The 7,163-nt window shown below is 39.0% G+C and overlaps 1 protein-coding gene across 4 annotated transcripts in view; it reads right to left on the reverse strand.

Annotated features, from left to right (window-relative positions):
* Positions 1-6,422, reverse strand: part of akt3a (v-akt murine thymoma viral oncogene homolog 3a) — a 137,646-nt gene extending 131,224 nt beyond the window's left edge. For 3 of the 4 annotated variants that reach the window (XM_017464175.3, XM_053679622.1, XM_017464174.3), the window contains exon 1: positions 6,239-6,422. The gene's annotated coding sequence lies outside the window, so the exon portion shown is untranslated. The remainder of the gene's footprint in view (positions 1-6,238) is intronic. The other variant, XM_053679623.1, reaches the window with a different exon arrangement.
* Positions 6,423-7,163: the final 741 nt, after the last annotated feature.

Below are 7,163 nucleotides of genomic sequence, written 5' to 3' on the forward strand. Positions count from 1 at the left end.
TTTTAAATGAGAAAAAAAAAAAAGATTGTGTAATGTGAAATGTGTATAACAATATCAGTGTATGGATGTTACATCTGTTTTCATTGTGAAATATTTCATTGTGACATTTATCATTGTTTTGCAGTTAAATTAAAGAAGTCCCTGTCTGCAAAAAAAAATAATAAAAAAAGTCTAGAGGGAGTTTTCTGACCAGCACAGAAGAGTCAAGTGTTAACATTAAAACAAATCTGATTGAATGACACTGGAGCTCTCTTGTCAACAGGCTTCTCAAGATTGCATAGGGTTGCACTATCAAGGTACCAAATTACTGAAAAGCATCCAAAACTAGAAACTGTCAGTACTGGTACTAACTACTGTAACCTGCTGCTATATGCCCACATCGCTGTAGGCTTTCTCCTGTACAGTAACACTAACACACACACACAATCATTATTCCAGATCTTCAGAATGTCACTGTTGTTCATTTTTAATGAATATACTGAAATATTATGCTCATTATTTTAAATTTATACAAAAATTTTTAGAGGTGCTTTTTATTCCTCAACACATCAGGTCCAAGTGGGCATTATCTGTAGGCTACTTCATATTTATAGAGGTTTAGATTCGTTCAATTTAACAGACCAGTCAAACTATAAGAACTCAATAATAAATATAAACCTTCCACCATTCTAATAATTTTTTTTTTTTAAATCACAGACCCCCACCCCCACATAACTCCTGCATTAGTCTATTCTATATAAATAAAGAAAAGAAAAAAATACAACTTTCTTTGAATTTAAAGCAAATAGATATTTAGTGTCTTGCCAACACTAGGCCAGTGTGCTGGGTTTGTTTGTGTTATAGAACGTTACAAGGCCTACTACATGTAGAGGTGACAGCCAACAACCATCACAGGAAGTGAAAACCCCATCGCGTTCAGCAAAGTTTAAGGCCGAGCAGAAACCCGCCGGCGACTATTCCACACTGAACAGACAGACGAGTGACGCTGCAACAACACGTACAGTACCGAGCAGAGAGAATGCTGTTCATTAAACATTTCTTTTCATCGTCATGCTCTACACTTTCGCACTCGTGACACCAAACACGCTACATAAAATGTTACGTACTTCAACAGCTTTTTTTATGTAATAAAAAGTCACACATTTAATGCTAATCCAGTCTTACGTTTAACTTCTTTATAAACGGTCATTTATTTAATATGCTTCATAAAAATGTGGCTTTTCATTCACATGTTGCTTATACACCGGTGCATGTTTACATCCTTTAATTTAGCTTTGAATTCCAATCAAATCTCCATTTACTTGTGCCATCGTATTATTTCAGTATATAATGTGGCCCCTGCATCATCGCAACACTATTCAGCGGGTTACATGTCGAGTCGCACCAAAATAGGAAGCGGGGTCTACGTCCGAGCCAACTGCTCTTTCTCTGTTAGACAATATTCATTTCCCCCTGATTTGTTTGCATTGAAATTTCATACGCGCTGCTCATTCATGTAAAGATCCGCCTCCCAAGTCAGTCGCTGTGCTCCATATAGCTGAAGACAGTTACAACAAATGTGACAAAACCCCAAGCGTCTGTCCCGTCTCTGTACGGTAAAGCGCAAAATCTGAAGCTCACTTACCAAATTGGAGATGAATGAATGATGGGCGAATGCGCGGCGCTCTTTTACAACTGCACCAGAAACCAAGCTTGCAAACCAGAATGGAGGAAATGAAAAAGTTCTGAATGAACACTGCAGGATGTGGATGTCTGAGGTCTCGGAGGAGTTCCGCTCATCTGCCGCAGCTATATTGCAAACACAGACGCCTCTCATGCACTCATGTGTCTGTGTCTCTCTCTCTCTCTCTCTCTCTCTCTCTCTCTCTCTCTCCACTCAATTGAAATAAAAGCAGAACTGTGTCTATTTCGAAAGAAAGAAGTAATTTAATGTTTGCATTGTCACATTTGGTTTGATGTTTCAGAACATAGGCAAACTATTATCCAAAAAGTTTCAGTAATTTATTTATTTACTGGGAGGCATGGTGGTTTAGTGGTTAGCGCGTTTGCCTCGCACCTCTGGTGGTGGGCGTTCAAACCCCGCCTCTGTCCTGTGTGCACAGAGTTTGCATGTTCTCCCCATGCTTTAGGGGTTTCTCCGGGTAATTCCTCCCCCAGTCCATAGACATGCATTGCAGGTTGATTAGCAGATCTAAATTGTTGGTAGTATGTGAATGGGTTGGCACCCTGTACAGGGTGTCCCCTGTCTTGTGCCCCGAGTTCCCTGGGATAGGCTCTGGCTCCCCTGTGTAGGATAAGTGTATGGAAAAAGGATGGATGGATTTATTTACTCACAAGGTATGCAGCTCTACATTAAACAACTAAATCAGCCCTTGGATGAAAGAACATCTATGATTTAAGATCTACCTCATAATCACTGCAAATTATTGACCGCCTAGTTCCCAGCAGTTCTAAACTGAGACTGATCTTGCAACTTGGTTGATCGTGCTGCAACCAAGTGTTTATATATCTGTACAAACCCTCCAGGATTTTGCGATCGCAGAAATCAACGCGAAATCAAGTAAAGGAGCTTGCAATTTTTCTAAATTACCACAGATTCGGGCCAAGAGCGGTCATGTGCCGTCATCACAACGCGCATTCAGCCAAAACCCTCTTGGATTCACGTGCGTCAAACATGAGGACAGTTAAAAGGTCTCATTTACAAACATCAAATGTGAAAAACCGTCCAAAACAATTTTGTGAAAATTCAAGGAGGTTTCTTCAAAGAAAAAGTGTTTATTTTTTTAAAAACACTCCGCAAGTTGAAAAAAGCCACAGCAAAATCGAGCATTTTTGGCTGGAAAACCTCCTCAAAATCCTAAACAGACTGGCTAGCTCTAGCGGGTGGGAAATGGCAGGACCAAAAGGGGGAGAAAATCAGATAGGGGTGGGGCAGGGTTTAAAATATAAATAAATAAATAAAAATGTATATATAAATATATATATATAAATATAAATAAATATATATATATTCTACGATACACCCTTATGCATCATGCTACACAAGACCACTAACAAACTGCCTGCAAAAAAAAATTGTATTGCATTTATATACGGTTTAGAAAAAAAAAAAAAAGAAATGTTGATCTGTTTGATATCTGCAAAATTCATTTTTAACACAAAAACAAAAGTAAAACAAAAACAATCTGTAAACACGAACATTTTACAGTTATAAACTTTACAAAACATAAATCTTATGAACTCCTTTTAAAGTTATTTTTAAAAAAAGAAAAAGCACAATACCTGCAATATCTCAGAAGTGTATTGTGATAATTTATCACAATATCGATATTACAGTGCTTGAAAAAGTATTTGATTTCTTCTGTCTTCATGTATCTCATACTAAATTTTTTCTGAAATGAAAAAATCTAAGATAAAATAAAGGACAACCCGAGTAAACACAAAATACAGTTTTTAAATGAAAATGTTATTTATTGAAGCAAAAAAAAAGATCCAATATGAACTGTGTGAAAACTTATTTGCCCCCTGCATTCATAATGGAGTTCAGCTGGACTAGACACAATGAGGCCTGATTACTGCAAACCCTGTTCAATCAAATCAGCACTTAAATAGAACTTTTTCAACAGCATGAAGTTGGTTAAAAGTTCTTACCTGGTAATACACTGTGCCAGAATTGAAAGAAATTCCAGAAATGATGGTGGTAATTGCAATACATCAGTCTGAGAAGGGTTACAAAGCTATTTCAAACACTGTGGGACTCCAAAGAACCACAGCGAGAGCCATTATCTCCAAATGGAAAAACTCTGCACAGTAGTGAACCTTCCCAGAAGTTGCCGACCTTCCAACATTCCTCCAAGAGCACAGCGACTACTCATCCAGGAAGTCACAGAAAAGCCAAGGACAACATCAAAGGACCTACAGACCTCTCCTGCATCAATTAAGGTCACTGTTCATGACTCCACTATCAGAAAGACACTGGACAAAAATGGCATCTACGGAAGAGTGGCTAGATGAAAACCACTGCTAACCCAGAAGAACATTAAGACTCGTCTGAATTTTGCAAAAACACACCTTGATGATCCTCAAACCTTTTATGGAATTGTTTGGAAGACAGGGGTACCGTTACATCTGGAGTAAATCTAACACAGAATTCCACAAAAAGAACATCATACCTACGGTCAAGCATGGTGGTGGAAGTGTGATGGTGTGGGGATGATTTGCTGCTTCAGGGCCTGGATGACTTGCAATAATTGAGGGAAACATGAATTCTGCTCTTTAACAGAAAATCCTAAAGGAGAATTAATCGAAAGTCAAGCGCAACTGGATTATGCAGCAAGACAATGATCCACATCATAGGAGTAAGTCCTAGTCCTAGAAGTAAGTGAAAGACTGATCTCCAGTTATCGGAAGTGTTTAGTTGCAGTTATTGCTGTTAAAGGTGGCACAACCAGATTTTAAGTTTAAGGGGGCAACTAGTTTTTCCACACTGACTGACTACCATAACTTTTTTGTTTTGTTTCAATAATAATAATAAAAAAACAATAAATAAAAACCATATTGTGTGCTCACTCAGGTTGCTGTTGTCTTATGTTGTATTTCGTTTGAAGATCTAAAACTATTTAGTATGAGACACACACAAAAACAGAAGAAATCAGAAGAGGGCAAATACAATTTTTCACAGCACTGTATATTATTACATGACCCACCCCACCAATTTCTCACCCAGAAACATCATTTATTCACCCATCTTTAGTAACTGCAGGTGGATCAGGAGCTTATGCAGATAATACACACAACCACGTATTCATACTTCGGTGCATTGGCTCCACTAGATTTGTCCCTACCTGCATGTTTTTGGAGGTGGAAGAAAACTAGTGAAAACCCACACGAACACGGGGCTCAGTTACTCATTACAGATAGTAATAAAGGATCATAAAAAGTTCATTCATCCGGAGCTAGTACTAGTAGCTAGTACTACCTAGTAGCTAGGACAAAAGAGGTCAGAGTTACATCCATACATTACTGAACAAGCACGGTTTTGCGAGTATGCTTGTTTTTTTTTTTAAACAGTTCTTTTAAATGCTGTAGCAAGATTCATAGCAAATATATTGCCATGTTTACAGCTCTAATTCCAGGTAGTGTTTAGGGTGATAAGAGCAGCACAAGCTCATTTCACAGGCTATACAAACACACACCATCATAAAGCACCACAAGTGACCATACCGCCACACTGCTGGAGGAAGGAGCTGCAGAAGCACTGGTGCTGTATGCACTTGCAGTGCTTTTGTAGACAAACAAACAAACAAACAAACAAACAACAAACAAAAACCAGTGCGACAAAACGGACAAAAGGCGTGTTTTGTTATTGCCCTAGTTGAATATTAATTAGGCTGCGACTCGACTCAGCGCGGATATAAACACTGTTATGAATGACTACACGCACCAAAACAACTCCAGCACAGCTAAACTAGCTTATCCACTATCCTACTAACCACTCTCACTGCTTTATTTGAGAAGTATAACAGTGTTGCACATGCTAAATTATATCTTCTGTGCGAGAAAGGTCTAATTAAAAGGTTAAATGGAGGCTCCTGAAATGCTATCCTAGCCAAGAGCGTGTGCTAATTGTTATTGTTGTCTCGGCAAAGTGAAAGAGCAAAGAAATGTCAATTTAGTGTCTGAAATGAATTCTTATAAAGGATGAAGGCTTCATATTCTGCAAGAATGACACACATAGACATACATTTATACACAAACACACACACACACACACACACGCGCGCGCGCGCGCTAGGCCAGAAGCAGACGACTGCACCTTGTGACCATCTTTCTCAACTTGCAGCATCACAGTGCTGCATCAGAGCCTTCCTCTATCTGCCTTCCTCAATCCTCCATCCTCCAGGTGTGTGTGTGTGTGTGTGTGTGTATCAGCGCTGAAGGAGGCGGCTGCTCTCTACATACACTGTGACCATCATCATTGTTAGCGTTATCTTTATCATCAGCAGCTGCATCATGAGCATCCAAGCATCAGGGACTGCTTGTGTTTATCTCCTTCTATATCCAGCGCATGGTAATGCGTTTACCTGGCGTTAGGTTCCCTGTTTTGTTTGTTTGCTTGTTTGTTTGTTAGCCTTCCTGACACGCTACAACGCAGCATGAACTAAACTGACACACTAAAGAAACGTAAGAAAGCTTTTTCATTGCAGTTGAGCCGAACCGAATAATGGTAGCTACTGACCAAAGCAAAGCGCGATGATGCCTCACCCCCTGCCAGCCGTCGCTGAGCCTCCTGTCCTCTCACGCCGCCGATATAGTTGTTGACTTTCAGGAAGACTGCTGACGTCACGGAGAGCCTGTTCTCTGACCGTCTCATCCCGTCCACGCTAGGTCCAAGTTGGCCCCGCCCCTCTTTCTGCCTCCAATCAAACTCTCGCGAGATTCTGCTCACTGATAAGAGATGTGTATATGGCACCTCTGCTTGACGTTATCATTAATAACACCTGCTATTAAAGTGACTGTTTCCCTAGTTTCCCTGCCCCCAGGTTAATACTACAGGATTATCATTCTTTTTTTTAATTATTCGATATAATTGTGGACTAGTATTATTTGCAGAGTGTTTGATGGGATCTGCATTATCTAACCATAGAGTTTAAAGGGGTCCTGACTAGAGCTGTGACTTAGGCTACTATTCTGGTTATTTTTCCTCTAATTTATTCATAGTGCATTCCTTCTGTTCAAGTCAAATTGAAAATGTTTTTAATTAAACAGGAACCATACTAAAAACTAAAAAATAATGTTTTTCAGCATTAAATTGGCTCATTTTCTCTTCTAAACACGAACCAGAACCAATTTAATTAGGGTGCATCTGCTATACCCTACTTCATATTTATATCACAAGTTCTTTTAGGGTCAAGAATATAACAGATTACAAATAGTTTTTGAAGTATCATTTAACACTAGCTGCTTTTATTTGTATAAAAAAATACAACAAATCAGTGAATTCACTCTTTTACATTACCCCAATGTCTTATTTGCTCTCATACCTAATCCCCAGGCATGATAAGTGCATCTTCTTTGTGTGTCTTTATTGCTCCCCCAAAAACATAGATGTATTAAAGGTCGGTCATTTAAAATATTATCTGTATCAGCTGCCTAAAGTCAGT

This window comes from Ictalurus punctatus, chromosome 3 (genome assembly GCF_001660625.3).
Source record: "Ictalurus punctatus breed USDA103 chromosome 3, Coco_2.0, whole genome shotgun sequence".
Taxonomy (NCBI): Eukaryota; Metazoa; Chordata; class Actinopteri; order Siluriformes; family Ictaluridae; genus Ictalurus; species Ictalurus punctatus.